We start from the raw sequence: 23,691 nt of genomic DNA on the forward strand, positions 1-23,691 counted from the left end.
AGTGAATCTACTTTAATTAGGGTGCTATTCATGAAAGGCAGAAATACAAACTTCTGAAAGTTGTATTGACAGATGAATTATAGGTGCACATTCTTAATGGAATTTCCAAAAGCCCATTGATTGTTAAAGCCATTTTCTCATTCTTTGGGGAATTTCCAGGGTCAAGACACAGAGACAGGCAGTAAGAATATATGTAAAATAAGAGCAATGGCTTTGGAGGAAGACAGGTAAATGTGACTGGTGCCAACTTTTCCCACTGATAAGCTATATATAAATTTCTGAGCCCCAAGATTATAAGAATAAAAATATACCTCATACAGTGATGTTATGAGAATTTTGATACTGTGTCTAACACCCACCAGATACTCATCTCTCAATGAACAGTAACTATTATTATAATTAAACTATCATCAATATAATAAAAAGATGTCACATACAGTCAGTACAAAGATTTTCTTTTTGTGATATTTTTAATTTTCTCCTTTTTTCAGTTTCTTCTATGATTAATTTCTCATGTTGGTAAAGACAATATGACATATTGTTCATTGTCACAATGAATGGCAAGGAAGATAAAATGTATCATTTCCAACAGCATCTGTCCCAATTTTTTTTTTGCTTCAGATTTAGAACACTGTGTCTGAATAAACTTTAACACAAAATGCATAAATTCTTATCATTTTCTCAAATCTTCTGTTTATGTAACTGACATGTTAACAATTGTTGTAAAATTATTATGTGGAATTAATTTTAAAATTGCAAACATATTTTGGCTAGTTAATGCCCATTTAAGAAGACATATACCTAGAATTTCAATATGAGCTTTGAAGTGTCAAGAAATTATTTCATGTTATCAAAGTGGTCATGGTACTTGACTTGCTAACTTCCATCCCTAATCTCATCATATCACTATTTAATTCTACTCCCTTTTTTAATGATTCACTTGAGGGTGGACTTTACATCCCAATTTTGAATAAATTAGGAGTGTTTGGAAAATATTTCCCTCTCCTAAAAAGAGACATAAGGCACAAAATTGTAATACTCTGGATATTGGCATGTCTGGTTATACTGCCTAGAACTTTTGCTGCCATTTTGCAACCATGTGGGGGGCCAAGCCATGGTCAAAGCCCATACATTGAGATGGTTGGACAGAAACACACAACACTTTGATTCTTGATGATTCTAATATATACAGAGCTCCCTACTTGTGGACCATATCACAAGAGGTAATATGGTTCCTTATTTTTAAAACCACTTAGAATCACTCTTTGCTATAACACATAGCTATAAAATATCAGCATTGATAAATAGGAAGTCCTCGATAAATATTAAATCTTTCGGGCACAAGGGGTTGTGGCGTAGCCTATGAAGCTGTCCGCAGCCTCTGAGGCACGAGTTCGATCCCTGACCAGGGAGCTACCCACATGGCACAGGAGACCTCTCCTGACTCGCCCGCTGCTCCCCTCAGCAGTGTATTTTGGCCGTCTTCCTGTTCTGTTCCCCATGCTGTCTCTGGTGAGTCCTCTCACCCCCCACACCTCTGGCCTATGCCTCAGTTCTTGTGTGCATAAATAAATAAATTTTTTAAAAAGTATATTAAGTCTTTTCTTCATCTTCTTCCCACTTCTCAGCATCCTTATCAGTATTGTTGTTTTCTTGTCTCACACCAGTTGTTCACACAATATGGAAGGAAACTGCCTGAGGTCTTTTTTTCATGGCACAATCCTCTTCTCTCCATACATCAGAGTAGACCAAAAGCTATTATATGTATGCATCAAGGTTGTTTATTCTCATAGCACCCTGCACTGTTCTTTCCATGTAACATAACAATTAAAGTAGAATTATAGTTTATCAGTTGTTTATCTTACTTGCTTGTAAAACCGTAAGAGCAGTGACTGTCTTATTCCATGTTGTTTATCCTGTGATAACACAGGCCTGGAAAGTAAGAGGAACTAAGCATATATTTTGAGTGAATGGAAAAGTTAATGCACATAAAATCAAATTGTAAAATATGAGGATTATCTCTTCTAAATAAAGGGAATTATTCATTCTAAGAACATTTCTAGTAAATACGCTGCTTCCACTTGGATTATGATTTGGCAAATTCTTTTTTGAAATCACACATTACTGACTATGGAGCTGTCCCATAAGCAGTATCTTTAAAAGAAAAGAAGGCAACTGGGAATGACTAGAGTTGGAGGCACTGAGAAGAGACCTGTCAGATATACCAAAAATTATGGTACTCGTGGGGTTAATGGCTTTTATTTGACAGTTGTGTTTTGCCTCACTTTAATTGGATATACAATTTTCTTTGCGCTTTACAGTTGACAACTCTTCAAGGACAAATACTGAACCCTGTGGGGGAAAGAAAAAAAAAATAACAGATTGCCAAATAGACTAAAAAACAATTTAGCACTCAGCAAGAAAAGAAGTAAGAACCAACTTGAAACATCCCATGTAGACAATGTCACTACAACACTTCCAGATAAAAATGAATAAAAGCACCCCTAAACATCTCAATTAGAGAATCAAGGTGAACCAAACCATTTTCCTTGAAGCAATGCCAAATATTTGACATAAACTTCAATTTGCAGTAAGAAGCTTCAAGGCATCAATTAGAACAGAAATTTTCTTTTAGAAAAATAATCCAGGAAGGAGACCACTTAATGTTTTTCTCATAAAGCTCATTTTGCTTAATTGATCTGAAGGCCTGTCTGCTTGAAGACAGACTTGTCTATTATTCAAGGTACATTGGTTTCTTTTTCTTCTTGTGATGCAATCTAAAGAAAATTTTATATAGATATGTGTATACATGCACTATGCATGTGTGCGTGTGTGTTCATTAGGAAATTAAACTCCAGTTAGAGAGGGTGGTTTGAAGATTAGTGTACTTCATAAATATTCTTAATTGCATACAATTTTGCTCAGTTTCTGAAATCTCTTCTATTATTAAGAACTACATTTCATTCCAGAGTGTTCATAAGTACTTTCTTTCTCTTTTCAAGCTTAACATGCAAATCTAATTGCATTGAAAAATAATGAAGGGCCTCCCTGGTGGCGCAGCAGTTGAGCGCTGGGTTGCAAAGATGCCCGCAGCCTCTGCAGCACCGGTTTGATCCCTGGCCACCAGGTCAGGGTCCCACATGGCGCGCAGACCTCTCCTGCCGCCCGCAAGTCCCCTCAGCAGTGTATTTCATCAGTCTGCCTGCTCTGCTCTCCGCTCTGACTCTGGTGAATTCTCTCACCCTCCCGTGCTTCTGACTGTACTCAGTGCTTGTATAAATAAATAAATAAATCTTAAAAATAAAAGAAAAAGAAAAATAATGAATTCCCATTACAAATCCCCCAAATAAACTCTTTAAGAATTCCTCAAATGTTCAGATAGATTATCTCTCATCATGAAAGTAAGATACTAGCTTAGGAAATATAGTCACTAACTTCCCACTACTGATACCAACATTTCAGCAATCCCTGTACTTCCTAACAAACATACAATTTAGCAATTTTATTTTCTCTATCTGTTCTTATTTCAGGATTTGCCAATAACCCCAATCAAATTCTGTTATTAAAACAAGCAAATAAGTGAAAATAAAAATCAACAAATAAAAGTTCAAAATTAAGATAGGGTAGAAAAATGAGATGTTGTAATTTTCAAAAAGTATGTTATATAATTATTTAGTTATTTCTAAAATTAGAATAATTTCAGTGGTAATTAGTTACTGTTCTTGCTGTTGGGGCAGGAAGGCAAAGACTATCACGAGAATTTTTTGAAAACAAGCAAAAAGAGAGAAGGAGCATTATATTTTGACAGAACCAACCTTCTAAAGCAATATGAATGTATTTCAGTGGGACATTAGAAATGGTAATCTCTGTCCTTAAATATCATTCACTTACAAAGGTATTTAACATTTATTTCTTAGATATTTCGTCTAACATAATAAGGATGAAAGATGAACGTGGTCATTGTATTCCACATGATTGTGGACTTTGAAGCATTGCCTTGGCTCACATGATATACAATACTCCTTGCCCTTTATCAGCTATGAGATCTTTTCCAAGTTGCTTAACTTTGTTTTGCCTTACTTTCTTCATCTGCAAGAAGGGGATGATCATAGTGCCTTCTTTACAGGATTATTGTAAAGTATAAATGAAATTTTTGAAATTGCATCTAACACACATCAAACACCCATTAAATGTTAGCTGTTACTCCCACTATTTTAGAATGCATAATTTATCAGGACATTTAGATACAGCATTTATTATACTACCATGTAAAATATACCATGTAGAAATATTTACAGAGTCCTAAGAACAACTACTATTGTCAGATTATTGAGATAATTTTTTGAAAGAAGATTTCTTTTGCCTAAGGGAATCATCAAATTCTCTATACAGGCAGCTATGACTGTAAGTGAAGGAAAGTGCAATGACTATGCCAGAACAAAGGGTATAAGCCAGAATTTATCTAGGGAAATAATAACTACTTTTAGTTGGCTTGGACTTTTAATATCTTCAGATGGAAAAAAAATAGATATAAGATCAAGAATGGCTTGATGCATGATCTGAGGGTCCTGAAAGGGCTGGGATTTTTTTAAATACAGCAAATGGTTTAGCATGGCTGATATTGGAATTATGGTTATGGTAAATTAAGAAAACAAAGGCTGGGAATGTACTTTTGGTCTCAAAATGGCACTTTTTCTTATAGGTGATGAAGACTCGTTGAGCAGTTTTAATCATGGGTATGGCATAATCAAATTTGCATTTAGAAAGATAATTCTAGCTGTTTTGCATGGATGAGAACAATGAAAACCAAGTAAGGCAAGTTTACTATAGTGGTCTCAGCTGTAAATGATGAAGCCATCAATTAATCCAGGGCTAAAAAAAATGGAGAGGAGGGATGGGATTCTGAGTCATTTCAAAAGTTGATTTGATAAGATGTATTGGGCAATTTGATGTACAGAAATTAAGGAAAGGGAGAAAAGGAAAATAATCTAAGTTCTAGCTTGAGTGAATAGATGAACAGTGAGTGATTAACTAATATGTGGAACAAAGTAGAATAAATTGAAAGCTGACTATACTGAGGTATGTACCTTAAGCACAACGCTGTTTGAGATGTTGCTAGAGAAAACAAAGCAACCATGTATCATAATTAACTAAATATATTGTTATTTAAAGTAACAATAGGGACTTTCTGATGGCCTAGTGGTTAATCCTCAGCACTATCACTAAAACAGCCTAGGTCTGATTCCTGGCCAGGGAACTAACACACATATGGCACAGCAGACCACTCCTATATTGCCCACTGCTCCCCTTAGGAGTGTATCTTAGTAAACCTGCTTGTTCTGCTCCTCACTCTGCACTTTTGGCATAAATAAAATAATAAATAAATACATAATTAGAAAAATAAGATAACAATAGAACTCGTGAGATTTTCTTTATATTTTGTCCAAACAAATTTAAAGAGGCCAAGGGTCCAGTATATATTACTGAGCTCAACATTTTTTAATTATTTGTTAATTGCTTGCACAATGACTTTATTTTTCAATCAGTATAGAAAGAAAAAAAATAGTTAACATTCTCTCAAACAGTGCCATCAGGTATAAACTCATACTCCAATAAATAACTTACTTTTCTTCCTGGGACAGAAAGCAATAAGGGAATATTGGTTAAATTGAATTCAATGAATCTTAATTTATTGAAGTCAATGTTCAAGTTGAGTAGAGAACAATCTGGGCAGAACAAAATTGGAATTTGTAAAATAATTCCTTTTCTTTCCCCTTTCTCTCTCTTAAGGCTATGCTGGGTAATGCCTCCAGGTGTTCCTTTTAACAAGGGTACAGTGCCAGAACCATCCAGGTCCTCTGTGGACACTGTTCATATCATGTATCAAAGACACTGCAACATCACAGAGGAAACACAGGGCAGAAAACACCCCAAACCCCAACTACAATGGACTTTCTTCTCTTGACCTTGCAAAATGCATGGGCTAGGAAACATGTTTTTCTCAAAACCAAATTTCTTGTCAGTCAGACTTAGACAAAAGTATCACAATATATAGTTTGGAGATATGTGGTATTGTTTACTCATTAAGGCAGTGACTTCACATTTTTAAATTATATCTTAAAATAGTTCTATATGTTGGGCCTCCCTGGTGGCACAATGGGTTAAGTAGAGCACTGTGAAGCTATCTGCAGCCTCTGCAGCACGAGTTCGATCCCCAGCTAGCCAGGGAGCTACCAATATGGCATAGCAGACCTCTCCTGTCTTGCCTGCTGCTCCCCTCAGCAGTGTATTTCAGTCAGTCGGCCTGTTCTGTTCCCCACTCTGTCTCTGGTGAATCCTCTCACCCCCTGCACCTCTGGCCTTTACCCCGTTCTTATATGCATAAATAAATAAATCTTTTAAAAAAGTCCTATATTTCTTGCAAAATTTATTTCCCTTTCATTAACTGATTTTTTAAAATACTATTCTAATTACTGTAAACTAAATATTGAATCAAAAATCACTTAGAAGTATAAGATACCAACAAAAACAGCAGTGTTCATTTTTTGTTATTCTAATGAATTTTGTACCAATGAAGTTTTTTTATTAAAAACTAATGGACACTGTCCATGTGAGATGTCTGCTTACTTTCCTTCTTGCTGAGCCACTTGTTTCTGGTTCTTAGAAGTGCAGATGCTAATGCTGACCCCTTGAGAGCAATTTCATTTCCTACAGATGATAATATTGATAGGCAGGTGGCCCGTGTCACCCTTTCCATGATGTTCTTCCTAATGAACCAGTTCTGGAGATAGAAACCAGAAATGATTGCCAAATGCTTGGGAATACATATGTCTATTTAAAAAAAATTATTGGCTACAATATTTTGTTTCTGCTCTTATACTCTTAGTTAGCATTAGCAACCAATGCTCTTTTCCTTCACTCTCCAGAAGAGTATGTCCTTCTTTCCAAGACAAAGTCTGGGCACAAGAGCATGTGCATTTGTTACATCCAAGTCATAATAAAATGATGTGGGAAAGTCTAGATTTGGCAGAGAGATTTGCAATTGGGACAGAATGTTACATACCCAAGTCCAGCTTGATGCTGGCCACCTACCCAACAGTACTTTAAGTCTCTTTTAAATTTGGCTACTGATTAAGAATAAACTTTTGTTCTATGATATGCGGAATAGAATGATTAATGAAAGAAATTCATTAGGTCTGGTGCCCGGAAAAGCCTTCTTGAGGCCTTGAAAGCACAAATGAGCTAGAGAAAGAAATAAGTGAAAGGGTTGTTGATTTCGTTTTTTTCTGTTGGGAAATTCTTATGCAGTTGTAATAATGAAGCTCTCTTTAAATTTGGAGAATATCTTTGTTCTGAGCACAGTCAAATTCCACCCTCATCCATTCATTTCTTTTCTTTTCATGAGAAAAAAAAATGGAAAATAGTCTTTAAACTATGAGAAATATCGGGCTTTTGCAATGTTGAAGATTTGCTGAACCCTCAATATTTGCTTCACATCAAATTGAAGAGATCCTATGGAGTCACATACTTTGTGACATTTGTTATTTGTCAGATTTCTAATGTTTTCCCAACATAATGAATATAATTGGTTTTCATTTGCATTTGATAAACCCAATAATATCATAGTATTATATGATAATAGTCATCAGATTTCCATTATCCATTTATTCCTTTTATTCTAAGTTGGATAGACTAGAGTTCATTCTTCTCCATTTGAAGAATATGTTATTTTACTAAAATTCATAAAGAATAACCAATCTTTCAAATAAATAATCATTCAAGCCACCTTATTGTGACAAGCCATTTTTACTATAGTAAATTATTTAAACAGTATGATTTTAGAAAGGAAATAATAATTACTAATGATTATAATGTATTCATTCCACTTAATTTTTTTTCTTATTAGTTTTGGGAACTGATAAGATAATGAATGTATTTTAAAAGTTTGGTCCACTAGTAACAGGTGGGGCTCTACTGCCATAGTAGACATGATGCTAAAGAGGAAACAGCTGACTCTAAAGTGATAGTAATGATTGATTTGTGTATTCATGTGTGTGCACACGTTTGCATCTGTAATATCTGTTCATTTGTACACAAAGATATAACCAAACCAATGTTAAGGCACTACCAATTAACTGAAATATAGTGACAAGATATCTATAAACTTAATCTAAACAGAAATTTGCAAAGATCATCTATATCTTCATTTTGGGAACTCTTAAGAATAATGACTAAAAGATTACAACAGAATTAATCAGAAAGAATCTAAAAGTACAGTTTTTCTTGTCTATGAATTTTTAACAGGTGAATGAGATTTCCAATCACTTGTGGGAAATTGTTCCAGCGAATAAACTAATGTATTAGCCCCACTAAGTAAAACTGATGCTCAGGAAGATTAGGCATGTTTATTGTGGGACTTGCAACATTAACTTGTAGATGCATATGTAGTTTAGTATCAGCAGACGTCTTTCAATTATTTAAATCTACTTACTAGCTAAGGTTGAATGTGCTTTCAAATGAAACTGTCTTTAGTTTGCTCTAAAACCCAGGTAGCATTTACTCCAAAACCATTTCCAAAAAGTCATGAGGTTTCAGAAGTGCCATTGGTATCCCCTAATTCCCTAGAGTGTAAATACTTTATACGAGAGGACATTGGTCAGTGTGAGTTCTGGTAATAGTGGATCAAATGTCTGCATTCCCAGCCAGTTACTAAAGTCAACTCTGATTGACAGTCCCAGGGCTGTTTAATTTTTTTACCATGGCAATCTTCAAGGCTTCCCTCTTTCCTCTCGTTTATTTACATTAATAATGGAATCTTTTAGCTGCTATGCTCTCAGTGAAATATTCTTCTCAGAACAGTTTATGAAGCCAAATTTCTTTTCAGTGTCAAGTAGAGCTCAAGTCATTGACTCATTGTTTTTATTTTCCCAGATAATATCAAACATGTGTCCCAGATCATGTATAATGAAGCTGCTAGGGAAAAAAAAATTCTGACTGTATTTGGTGTACAAAGTTTGATACCAGCTGTCAGAACCTACACATTTTGATGTTGGCCAGACTGGGTATTTATGCATAAAAATGATGGGAGGAAAGTATACCTCATTCACAGTTCAAGGTTTCTACTCTTTATTACTCTAAGGGAGATTTTGATATTTATAATACTTAGAATCAATTTTATAAGTGGAAAGAATAGGTTATTCCACAAAATAATATTTTTTGAGAATTATTGTGAGAAACAAAAAAGCAGTATATTTCCCAATCATCTGTGATTATTCTTGTTTCACATCTCCAAGTCAGACCTTATATTCTTCATTTAAATCTTTGTACACTATTGTCAAATCTTGATATAACATGGAGTCACTTTATCATTTTCATTAGAGTATGAAACATCATAGATGTGCAAATAAAAAGTGAAAAAATGTTTGACTATTGAAATGGAGGAAATGTAGAAGTTTAGTTTTAATCATTTAAGCAAAAGTACATTTTGGCATAACATATCTGAATAATTCTCATACCATACTTCAATTCAGTTATTCAAACAAGTCTTCTTTAAATGATAGACTTCTCATTTGCATTTAAGACCTGAGGCAAATTTAATCTTCCTTTCAGATGGTATATAATAAAATTTTACTACTACTATCTTTCTTCAAATCCCTTTAGATAAATGATTCTGGGAGCATTTCAAGTTTCCTAAAATACTTGATGTAATGGATAAAGCCAAACTCCGAAGGACTAAAGATAGTTAATACACATGTTAGTATTAAATAGACTCAAGAAGTTAATATCAACTGTTGAAGTTGACAGATAGAAATTTCTCAGAAATATTGAGGAAACCTGTAGTCACTACTGCTTAGCATGGGAGAGTTGAAAAATTAAATTCCTTAAAATGTCTACCTTAATCATTTTTCACTATATATAATGCAGCAAGGAATAAAGAAAATGCTGTAGCAAATCCTTGTGCTTTTGAGTAAGGAAAGTATGTCGTCTGGGTCAGTATTAAGTGGCTAATGCATTAAAAAAATATAATAAAAGGGCCTCCCTGGTGGCGCAGCGGTTGAGCGCTGGGTTGCGAAGCTGCCTGCAGCCTCTGCAGCGTCGGTTCGATCCCCGGCTGCTCCCCGGCCACCAGAGGAGGGTCCCACATGGCGCGCAGAACTCTCCTGCCGCCCGCTGCTCCCCTCAGCAGTGTACTTCGGTCTTTCTGCCTGCTCTGCTCCCCGCTCTGGCTCTGGTGAATTCTCTCACCCTCCCGCGCTTCTGACTGTACCCAGTGCTTGCATAAATAAATTAAAAAAAAAAAAAAAAGATTTACTATGACTTGGTAAACTTAAAAAAATATATATATATAATAAAAATTCTATATGTCTACATAGAACTTTTGACATAATTTTTAAATGCAGAATTAATATATACGTAAGCACAGAGTGCTTAAAATCTGAGTACCCTCTGATATAGAAAACTGACTGTAGATTTATTGATCAATAAAAGTGAGCAATATTGTGACTATATTTGTATTATAGATAATCACACTGACATTAACAAGCAGAAAAAGAAATATGGTAGATTTTATCTAGGCTAGATAGTATATCCAAGACGATAAAAAAAAATTGACTAAGTTCAGAGTTCATATATCAACCTAAAGCAAACGAAAAGCAAATGTTCAATGTATTCACTGTTTCAATAAATAAATATTCAGGTGGTTTTCTGAAATTCAGATCAGGTAAGGGTTGTGAATCTTGTTGATTCTAGAGAGAAATACTTGAGAAACTTTTTTAAGTTATGCTAGATGCCCATGAAACCATGCTATAAGATTATGGCTTTAACATTGATATATTCACTCACAAAAACACCTGAATTGTTCTGGCTAGTCAGAGATACTTGAAACAAGAACATTGTTTGTAGAACCTTGGACCACGTATTTGTGGGAGGTGGTTCCAAGAACTATCAATTAGGTAGCTCTTCTCAGGACTAGTGATTAAGTAAGGTATCTGATACAGTTTATTTAAGTTTTGATTCAGAGTGCTGAGTAGAAGATTCATTCGTATAGACTGTAATAAAAAGGATCAATGACTATGGTATAGTGGATATAAATCATGTGAAAAGAAATAGAAAATTTGTCACAAAAATAAGATACAGAATTGAGGAAGGTAAGTTATAACTTGTAACATAATGAGAATTCAGTTATCCTTACACAGGATCAAGATTATAAGCACAAAAGAAGTTATGAATATTAAAAATACCAATAGGCAATAAAATCCTTGCATTCCAAGGAAATTGGTTAGCGCTAAACACACTGCATACCTATTGGCACCATTTTTAGATGAACAAGTGCAAGAAAACTAAAACTAAAACTGACTATTTTAAGGAAAACATATTTTGTTTTATTGTTTTTAGCATCATAAATAAAAAATGCAAAATAATTGCACCTAACTTAAAGGAATTTTTCATTTCATTTATTTATTTAATACTGCATTATGGTCTTAAAATTTATAGTCTTCTCTAAAATCTATAACATTTTTTAAAATATCTGGGTGAAGTTAGGTCCCCTGAAAATATTTTTAGCTAACATAAACATAAAATATGTTCTTATGATTAAATGTGGCAAATTAATATGTATGATCCCCCAACAGTTATATTTTACTAGTCATTTCACCACAGAAACATCCTGAAATTGAATAGAGCTCTTTGTTATATGATTCTCTTGTTAAGTTCAATTAAATATAATTTCCACTTTGTGAATAAGTATATCATTGGATAGGATCAATGGTGAAGCCTTAAAATAATGCATTCCAGGAACATTCAGTATTGGAGCACTTTGATACCAAAATACATTTTTAAATGTGTAATGTATTAATCATTATTGAGATTTTTAGTTATAAAACATTAATATAACAACAAAATAGGTGAATATGTTTGAAAACTTTCGTTTTAACTTTCTACATTGCCTTGAAGCAAGATTTTTATTTTGGTAACACCATCATTTGTACATGGTTAGGTAATTCAATCTAAATTGTGTAGTAATATCTGTAAATTCTTGAAAGCAAAATGAAGATTCATTTTCATAAGTTGTTATTTCCTTTCAGGTGATATTTTGCCAATAATTGTATTGCTACATATTGTGTTCAATTTAGAAAGAACTCAGAATGTAGTATGTTTTGAGAATTTGTTACTATCAGTGGGGAAACTACAGAAGTCAACAAATATTGTCTCAGAACATTTCGAAAAGGATTAAAATACATCTTCTACTTGACTTAAGAATAAACATCTTCATAAAATAAATGAAAGGCATGAATTTAAATTACAAATGAAATAGCAGTATAATGTTTCCCTTTAAAAAATTTGGTAAAAGGCATCTGGCCTTTAAGTTAAAGAAGAAAGAATCATAAGTTCACCCCTATTCTTGATTAGGAGAGGCATGAGAGGCGTATTACTGGACAAGAAATAATTTTAAATTAATTAAAATAATTCTTTCTTTTCTACTTTCTTCCCTATGGCCTCCAGAATATAGATATGAAATAATTTATATTAGTTCATGAACTAATTGGCAAGTAGTATGATCTAATTGGCAAGACAAGGTAATTCTTTAGATGTAGGGGCTAAGAAGAAGGATTGAATGATAGCTGTGATCTTTTGATTAGGCAGACATGTACAGCTAGATGTGTGGTGGAGATTATGATGTCACTATTTATAAAACAGAAATGTAAGGGAAAGTGTGAGTCTCATAGTAGAAACACAGGGCTAAATATGCAATTTACAAAGAACTCACCCACATAGTATAGTTAAATAAAGCTATGATTTGGGGATCACTTTTCTAAGGGGGAAATTCTACAATAAAGATGAAATAACCCTTCAGTTATTTATTTGAGGAGACTACGCTGAACATTAGGACACTGAAAGTTAAAGAGAGATATATAACTAGAAAATGCAGTTAATAATTTAGGGAAAATCTGAAGAAACAAATGGAAGATACAATTGAAGGGAAATATTCAAAAAATGAAATGGATAGGAATAAAAATCTGAGGGGCATAGAACAAGAAAAAAGAGAAAGTAAATATGAGGAAATAATGGCATTAGTCATTGAGCAAAATTCTGAAGGAGCCATGAAGAGAATGAACCAGGGCACTTTTGCTCTGATAATGGTTCATGGCAGATGCAGATTAATAAAGACTGGGAGAAAAAAATGAGGTAGAAAGGGAAGTTGAAGGGACGGTGTGTTTTCCTTATGTGAGGATAAAAATAGAAAAGGGTTGGAAAGGTTTTATAAAAAATGAGAAGGAGAAAATGAAAGATGATTGGGTGTTTCTGAATGAAATTGAAGAGAATAAGAATGCGGTGGGAATATGCCTGGGTTCACAAATTTTTTGAACAACGCAGGGCAGACTGAGTACAGGTTTAGTATACATAAGACAAGCATGATAGAGGTGCCGGGCTATCAAAATCTTACTGCAATAATCACTAAAATCACTGTCAGAAGCAGAACATGTTGTGGAAAGAAAGAACAGCAAAGGAGATAATCAAGCACCAACGTCACAGTATCAGTTTAACATTGGGGTATCTCCTGGGTTATGGCATTAATTCTTTCACTTATTCAGTAACTGTTAACTTTTTTATCACCTACAATACACTAAACAGTGTGATGAAGTCTCTTCAGCCACTCTTCTACTTATTAAAGTGTTCAGTTTCCAAAGGAGCCACATCAATCTTTTTTTTTTCCTCTTCCTTTTCAAATGTGGATCTAATTGGATAAAACATGAAAAAGTATATATTTTTTTCACAGTTTATAATGAGGAGGAAGGCATGAAATGATGTACTATTATTTTTCGTGGGGTAGAGATCTTTTTGCTAAAGATAGTTACACATTTCTGAGCTGATAGAACTTTCTAATTTTTGGAAGTAATTTCATTCATACATCTAGAATTGGTGTTGTCTTACAATGCCTGAGGGGAAAACTAGGAAGTATTTTTGTTGTGCTTGTTTTTCCCCTGACAGACTATTTCACTTTTATTGGCTTCATGATTTGGGGAATATTGGATAACAAGGCAAAACTCAAAGGGGTGAATTTTATTACTCTCATTTATTTTGCTCCAGGGTCAAAGAAAGTTGAAACATCTATCTCTGTAGTGCATCTCTTACCCACATTTCTACCATGGGTACAGTCTTACGGTCACAGTAAGAAGATTCACACTTCTGCAGGAAAATTATGCTTAATACCAGGTCTTCTAAATCACTGGACCACAAACTTTTGTAATTAGTATGAACAACAGTGGAAAAAACAGACCAATGTAGTAGAAGGTAATTAGAAATTGTGTAGTACTCTGAAAATAGTTATAAAAATTAGTTTTTAAATCTGTCTAAAAAGTAAAATCACTCTTAAGACTTTCTCATGGTAAAAAAAAAATCAGTTTTTGAATTGGAGTTGAAAATCTTAATATTTTAGATTAGGTTACAAAGATTAGGAAAAATAAATCTTTCAATAATTGTTGAGAAAATGTAACTGGAATTCAAATCTTCAGTGTGTCAGAGGTTCTTACTGTAATTCCCCAAAATTGGTGATAATTCTAAAATGGCAATAGTGATACAGAAAATTATCAATTTATCTGTAAATTATCTAAACAAACAAATTAAAAATTCAGTTATAACAATCTACATAAATTAGGACTATTATTGAATCTTACGTAATTGTTTGTATTAAATGCAAAATTCTTAAAGTGTTCCAAAAGTCCATCATTTGGACTCATTTTCTATGGCGCCTCAGTAGTTGAATTTTATTTTGTATACTCTCTAACTATGAAATCAAAGCCAGCTTAAGTGCCCAAATAAGAAATAATAAATTAGGGGACTCCCTGGTGGTGCATTGGTTGAGCGCTGGCTTGCTAAGCTGCCCGCAGCCTCTGTCTGTAGCGCCGGCTTGATCCCCGGCCACTGGGTGAGGGTCTCACATGGTGCACAGACCTCTCCTGCCTCCCGCTGCTCCCCTCAGCAGTGTACTTTGTCAGTCTGCCTGTTCTGCTCTCCTCTCTGGCTCTGTTGAATTTTCTCACATTCTCACGCTTCTGACTGTACCCACTGCTTGTATAAATAAATAAATAAATCTTTTAAAAAAAAAAGGAATACTAAATTAGGAAACTCATTTATTTTGACCAACTAAATGTTTTTAAAATTTTTATAAAGTTCAAGAAAATTTCTAATCTTCAATGTTTAATAAATCCAAAATACCCATACCCATGCCATTCATTCATAGTAGAAATGGAAAGAATCTTAAGGTTTGTTAAGCCATTGGTCTTTTCTTAGAGCTATGTAAATTGAGGTGAATTCCAGGCCAACAAGCAGAGAGGTACTATATCAAAGTTTACATTCCAAGTCTTATAAATCCTCCATTAGTTTTTCTGTTTTGATGTGTATATCGACTAAAACACCTTTACATTTGCGATAATCTCTATGTTAACTGTTTAATTCTCTTCCTAGCGAAAGAGTTAAATAAACGCTTAGTAAGTTGGCTCAATATTCCAGACACTATGCATAGCATTTTGCTAATACTTACTGTTTTGAGTATTAAGGGAGTCTCCAATATCCTCTATTTTTTTTAAAGATTTATTTATTTTTATACAAGAACTGGGGTACAAACCAAATGCGTGGCAGAGTGAGAAGAGTCACTGGAGACAGAGTGGGGAACAGAACAGGCAGACTGACTGAAATACACTGCTGAGGGGAGCAGCGGGCGAGACAGGAGAGGTCTGCTTAGCTGTGTGGGATTCTTGCTGGCCAGCCGGGGTTGAACCCATACTGCAGAGGCTGCCGACAGTTTCATAGTGCAGCGCTCAACTGCCTGCGCACAAGGTAGGCCCACTAATATCCTCTTAAATCCATTTTGAAGTCATGAAGACAGAAACTCAGATTAGTAAATCAGTCTCGAATGATAGAGATAATGAAGTGGCACAAAGGCATCCACTATGTCATTTTTTCCTTCGAATTCGTCTTTTTTTTTTTTTTCTGAGGATTAGCTTTTCAAACACCTCCATAACCTCCTTATTTTCATTACTAATTATATAATAGTTCCTGGCTTCACATTTGGTTCAGTCATAAGCATTCTCTTCAATTCACCCACTATTGCTCCTTTATCAATTTGTGATGAAGGTTATATGTAATTGGCATTTATATTATTTATTTACTGTGGATTATTTTTTTCTCTCTACTTCCCAGTGGTATCACCAGAAAAGTGCTCAAATTTTACTGTTCTATTTCTAGAAATAACATTTTTTTTAAGATTTATGTATGTATGTATGTATTTATACAAGAACCGGGGTATAGTCCAGATGCGCGGGAGGGTGAGAGGATTCACCATAGACAGAGCAGGGAACAGAACAGGTAGACTGACGAAACACACTGCTGAGGGGAGCCGCAGGCGAGACAGGAGAGAGGTCTGTCGCACCATGTGGGACCCTCGCAGGCCAGGATCGAACTGGTGCTGCAGAGGCTGCAGACAGCTTCACAGTGTGGGGCTCAACCGTCTGCGCCACCAGGGGAGGCCCATAACATCTTTTTTTTTTTTTTAGATTTATTTATTTATTTATACATACAAGCACTGGGTACAGTCAGAAGCGCGGGAGGGTGAGAGAATTCACCAGAGCCAGAGCGGGGAGCAGAGCAGGCAAAAGGACCGAAGTACACTGCTGAGGGGAGCAGTGGGCGACAGGAGAGGTCTGCACGCCATGTGGGACCCTCCTCAGGTGGCCGGGGAGCAGCCAGGGATCAAACCAGTGCTGCAGAGGCTGTGGGCACCTTCGCAACCCAGCTCTCAACCGCTGCGCCACCGGGGAGGCCCTAACATCTTTTTTTTTTAAAGTAAATTATTTTATTTTATATAATTCTTACATCATTTTTCATTTTTGCATAATATATGCATTAGAAATAACATCTTGCAGAGCGATCTGCTGTTGACACTGAGCTGATAAAATAAAATCTCATCCTATATAATGTATGGGGAATAAAGTCAGAAACCCAGTGATTAGCAAAGATTTTACTGACCTCAACCAATGGTCAATCCCTCAGGAAAGGAATTTGACTTTTCCTCCATGGCCATGTTTTATTATAAAACATTTAACATGATACTGTATGGTATTTTGGTCAGGGTCATTCTCAAATATCATGTCCTCTGTAAATCTGGAGAGATTCATTTGACAGATGAGTTAACCAACACAAGGAAATTAGATGTATGTTTGGAGTCAAAACACATACACACACACACACACAAATCCAAAGGCTTCAGGATCTTTTGACTGTTAATAAATCAACAGTCTGAATAGAAATTAATAAAGATACATATGTAAGCCTGAGGTGCTAATTTTGGATCAATTAAAATCATGCCTAATCCTACACAGTTGCAAGTTATCAAAGTCATTACTAACAAGTAGTAGAAATAAAGCACTTCAAAGATGTGATACCATCCTGTATATTCTATGCTTATTGGTTTGCCATCTTCTTGTAGTGAATCAATGAAAGGAAATTGCCATAAATCAATTAGGAGGTTAACTGAAGATTCAGTTTGATTTAAGTATTCTATGCCATAATTTCTTCTTTGCTAGTCATCAAGATCTTTCATTCTTTAACCTCTCTGTCTCTCTTCTCTCTCTGTCTCTCTGTCTCTCCCCTCCATACCCTCCTGCCATCTCTTTCTCTCTAAATATATCATAAGATACCATCTTTTCTGTATAATCAGGGATTTGACACTCTGCCTTGAGATAAATAGAATTCTCATGCTGAAAATACTATTTATGACTATAAGCAACAAAATACAGAATGACAGATTTGAGATAGATTGACAATCATAATAACAACTATTATTTCCTAAAGCTGTTTTCTGCTACTTAAAGGGGCAGTATCCATTATGGAAAACAAAATATGACTCATTCTTTAAAGTATGGAGCCACTGGAAAAAATTTTTTTCATATGCTGATTGTTGCAAATATAAGCATATTGCCTTTTCTTTAGAATGAAAGCAACTTCATTTCAGTCAAGAAGATTATATGAACACATTTAAATTGGTAACATTTAAATCCATGTGTAGTTAAATGTTTCTTCCAGGGGAAAAAAAAAAGAAGTTATTCATCTCCATTTCCACTACAATAATATTAAATCAAGATATTTTTTACCTCACAGTCCTAGTACAAAGTTCTCTATGTGTTCTCTATACCTCATCAAGGCATACTATTTGGATTTATAGAATAATTGCTTTAAAACTCCACAGTGTGGGCCTCCCTGGTGGTGCAAGGGGTTAAGCACTGCACTATGAAGCAATCTGGAGCCTCTGCAGCACGAGTTCGATCCCCAGTTGGCCAGGGAGCAACCCACATGGTGAGGCAAACCTCTCCTGTCTTGCCCGCTGCTCCCCTCAGCAGTGTATTTCAGTCAGTCTGCCTGTTCTGTTGCCTACTCTGTCTCTGGTGAATCCTCTCACCTCCCTCATCTCTGGCCTTTACCTAGCTCTTGTATGCATAAGAAAATAAATCTTAAAAAAAAAAACCCAAAAACTCCACAGTGGTCATAGTTCCCTCCTTCATAAACTTTATTTATAAATAAAGTTTAGAAATATACAAATCTATTAGCTCAGTATTAATAGTTTAACATACACTGCCTTGATGTTAAGCTTTGGTTTGTAAACATGAGTTTATTTTAGTTTTCTTTGTATTTAGATTTTTCTGATTTTAAGAAGCTTTGCATTGTAGTTGTGTTGGTTATATTTATGATATTAACTGAATTTTAAAAACTTTAGTCATTTGCTAATTCAACATCAGGCAGATTTATAATATAATCACTTTCCTCTATTGTTTTCACTTCTCCCACTTATCTACACCTGCTTTTAGCCAATAACAGTATTTTTGTTATTTAACTTTGCAATGCACAAAATACTTTTAATGATATTTAATTTACCTCTTTGGCTAAGCTTATCAATGAACTTATTTTATTTCCCATTTTTATTCTCTCACATTTTTCTCTTAATTTAATCATTTCAACACTATAAAGCATATCACTTTTCCTCTTTTCTGTCATCCCAGACATGAATTTATCACAACCTTATCTTTTACAATGTCTCCAGAGATTTCCCATTTAATTTGCACTTTTCTTAAGATGTACTCATAGGAAAATATCAAGATTCATGTAAGCTCAAACTTGCAGCTGAAGAATATTTTTGTGTATATGAAATCCATAGTTCCAGTTTCTTCTATGTCATGTGTTATAACTTTGCTCCTATTACATATTATTAAAAATTATGAATATTTCTGAGGCTAGCCTTATTCTATTTCTTGATAACAGACTTGAGTTTTGGACTGTTTCCCAAATATTCCCAAATAATTATTTCCTTTGGTATTTGGGATCTATATATATGTATATTTAGGATTCATTGACACAATTCTGCATCAACTTTCCTTATTCCACAATCCACTCTTCTAATATGTAAAGCTAAGGCTTTACATATTAAAAGTTGTCTTAAATTATAATATTAAGTATTTGTTGTATCTCTTGTTCTTTGGAGTAGGGGTACTAGGGAGGGAAATCCAGATGTAAACTCAGACCACTCATGGGTCAGTCTTTTAAATTTATATTTTCTTTTTTTTTAAGATTTATTTTTATTTATTTATGCATACAAGAACTGGGGCATAGACCAGAGGATTCACTAGAGACAGAGTTTGGAGCAGAACAGGCGAATCTACTGAAATACACTGCACAGGGGAGCAGTGGGTGAGAAAGGAGAGGTCTGCTGCACCATGTGGGTCAGCTTCCTGGCCGTGAATGGAACTCATGTTGCAGTGGCTGGCGATAGCATGATAAAGTTGAGACTTTAACCTCTGTGCCAACAGGGAAGCCCCTAAATTTATATTTTCTTCATAAAAGCCTAATCCTTTATTTTTAATTAATTGTGGTTAGTTTTATTTTTTAAAAAGATTTATTTTAATTAATTAATTAATTATTTTATTTATTTATTTATTTTTTTGTGGAACCCTCGCCGGCTGCCAGGGATCTAACCTGCGTGGCAGAGGCTGCAGACAGCTTCACAGTGAGGCGTTCGACCGCCTGCACCACCAGGGAGGCCCTAATTGTGGATAGTTTTAATCATTTATCTCTATTTGTCATTTACCAAGTTTTTTGTAAAATCTTTGATTTCTTAAAACTTTTCCACCTTGTCTGTTTTTCTATACTACCTTTAGGAATTCTACCTGCTTTGATGTCTTTATCCTATTTTATGTGTCCTGAGTTCTTGCTTTGTTGCTTTCTGTGTTTTTGTTGTTGTTGTTGTTGTTGTTTTCATCAAAACCCCAGTAAGAAACAGATGATCTTCCCAAATGAGGCAGTGTTTATAAGGAGAGGTCAAGAACAGATTCATTACAGGAAATGAATTATGATGGTTGGTGAAACATCTATGGACATTGTTGTAGGAGAAACATTTGCCCACTTCAGACTGAAGGGAGGGAACAATTCCTGGAACACAGAGGAAATAGAATTGTGAGACATGATTACTTATCAGAAGTTATAACATTTAGTGAAGGAACATAGCATTAACTTGTATCCTTGTATCTAAATATGTCTTTTGCTTCTCCAAAGCTGGAAAAGCTTTTTATGCTGCCACATTCATACAACACATAAATATTTATTATATACATGTTATGCATAATGTCCAAACATTGGTCTTACAACAATGCAACAAAGATCCTTTTCTAATAAATCTTTTATCCTGTCCATTTGTAAGATTTGATATATTAAAAAAATATATAGCAAGATGAATAGAAAAAAGGTTTGTTACTCAAATAATCATTTTGCTATGTTACAGTAATGGTATGTAGAAAACTATCCTGAAACAGACATAATATACTAAATCAATAATATTTTACTGTCATAGATCTGTACTTCAGATGAAAGCTAGCTCACTATACCTGGACTCTCTGTGGCTGCACTGCCTAGGTGTGCTTATCCTTGTAACTTGGGGTTAATATGTGGGGACAGAAGTGTCAGTTCAAGTAAAGTAGTTTCAGCTAGGGTACTGGCTCTGCTCAACAAGCCATCTTCTTCATACAATGAGGAAATTTGCATGGGTTTTGTTTTCTGACAATGGCAGAGGCACAAGGGCATAAATAGACACATAAAAGGTCCTTGAAGTATTGACTCATAACTTGCATAGAGTCATTCTGTCTAACCTATAGACATAATGTCAAGGTCAAAGGGTAAAAAATACATCCCAGTCGTGATGCACATACATGCAGATGGACATAGAAGGAATACTAAACAATTGGGGCTAATAATGAAAATATCTACCCAGATTGCAATTTATTGAGCTGTGTCTTCTATGCATGTCTTACACCAACGCAATCTTAGAAAACAAACAGCAAATCCCTCCTTGCGACAGAACAATAAGGACTACTAGTAGCTCTTCTACCAAAGACATTAGGCTGATTATACCCAAAAGACTGAACCTGAACAAGCAAAATTTTAGATTTCTAAAACTGTTATGCTATGATATTGTCAATACTTGGTTTTATTTTTATTTTTTTAATAATAAATTTTATTTTTATATTCCCCATACAATTGCAACCCCCCCTTTCTGATCCCAATCCCTCCCTTCCCACCCCCCACCCTCCCAAAAGTGTCTCTGTTTCATAGTTTTTTGTTGATTCTGATTTTCACTTTCTTATAGTTATTCATTTTCCTGGTCCCTTATTTAAGTTTTCTAGATTCCTGCTATGAGTGAGACCATCCGGTATTTTTCTTTTTCTTTTTGGCTTATTTTGCTGAGCATGATCCCTTCCAGCGCCATCCATGTTGCTGCAAATTGCATGTGCTTATCTTTTTTGAATGCTGAGTAATATTCCATGGTGTATATGTACCACATCTTCTTGATCCAGTCATCTATTTTTGGGCATTTGGGTTGTTTCCAAAGCTTAGCTATTGTAAACAGTGCTGCTATAAACATAGGGGTGCAGGTGCTCTTTGGAATTGATGTTTCTGTGTCCTTTGGGTAAATACCTAGGAGTGGAATTGCTGGATCATATGGAAGCTCTATGTTTAGTAGGTCCAGAAATCTCCACACAGCTCTCCATAGTGGTTGGACCAGTTTGCACTCCCACCAACAGTGCAGAAGAGTTCCTTTTTCTCCACACCCTCGCCAATATTTGTTGTTGCTAGTTTTTTTAATATGTGCCATTCTCACTGGTGTAAGATGGTATCTCATGGTAGTTTTGATTTGCATTTCCCTGATTACAAGTGATGTTGAACATTTTTTCATATGCCTGTTGGCCATTTGCATTTAAAACCGGTGGGGGCCTCCCCGGTGGCGCAGTGGTTGAGTGCTGGGTTGCGAAGCTGCCCCCAGCCTCTGCAGCTCTGGTGGAATCCCCGGCTGCTCCCTGGCCACCAGAGGAGGGTCCCACATGGCCCGCAGACCTCTCCTGCCGCCCGCTGCTCCCCTCAGCAGTGTACTTCAGTCCTTCTGCCTGCTCTGCTCCTGGCTCTGGCTCTGGTGAATTCTCTCACCCTTCTGCGCTTCTGACTGTACCCACTGCTTGTATAAATAAATAAATAAATAAATCCTTAAAAAAAAAAATAGAAAAAACAGTGGCCTAGCCATCATCAGCATGATCAGTTACTTTCTAACTAGACAGTCATTCATAGCACCTTAAAATCCTAATGATATTAATTAATACAATATTAATAATTGAAAGAATCTTTGTATAATTTCTCCTAACCCTTGCATGGATAGGAAAAGTCAAAGGTTATAAGGAAAGCACAATCATCAATTTATTTGTTACTCAATGAAGTGAACAAATTCGGCAATTTTTTTCTAGAAGAATTTTAAGAGTAGTTTGAATGCCTTTTGAAAGAAGAATAAAGTACACATAAGGTTTAGATGGTTCTTTCAGAATTGGGTTTGACTACTAAATTTTGTGCTGTGTTCAGTTTGCTGCACTTGTTAGAGGTGGTTTTGTTAGAGTATCATGTGCTCTGCCTTTGCTTTATAATTTTGTCAACTAAGGCACTGTGAAGAAGCACAGCAGCTGCTGCACAGCCATAGAGACAAAGATTCTTCTTAGTTGATCCCATGAAACATGTAGATGTTAATAAAGATAAAGAACACTATTGTTACCCACTGTATAGATTAAGAAAGGTTTTGTATGTATACATCTATGAATGTGGAATGTGTATATGAAGTATGCATAAATATATATGAAATTGCCATTGTGAAAATATTCTATTCTAGTAAAGGACTAAATATTTTAAAGTATCAATCCATTAAAACTTGCAGAGGATTTCTCTTTAAGATCATAGAGCACATATAGTAAAAATGAAGGTAACGTATTGAATCTGGGGACTTGGAGTTTTACTAAGGATGTATTAAATAACAGAATGAAAAATCATGTTATGGAAATTAGTTATTATGCTACTTTCAAATTTAAGTCTTTTTACCTTACATCAAATAACCAATAATTACTTTTCTATTTGACTTAATTATTAATTACCCACATGTTGTTTCACAATGCATACATCATCATAATTTTGTTCATTCAAACACCTTTCCTTTCAAATTTACTTTGATACACATGCATCTATTACAGGAAGTGAGCTGTGACACCCGGTGGCCCACATGGAATTGTAAAGCTATTGAGTTCTGAATTACAGAAATCAAAACATTCTCAAGGGAGATCC

Source organism: Talpa europaea (genome assembly GCF_964194135.1).
Source record: "Talpa europaea genome assembly, chromosome: 2".
Taxonomy (NCBI): Eukaryota; Metazoa; Chordata; class Mammalia; order Eulipotyphla; family Talpidae; genus Talpa; species Talpa europaea.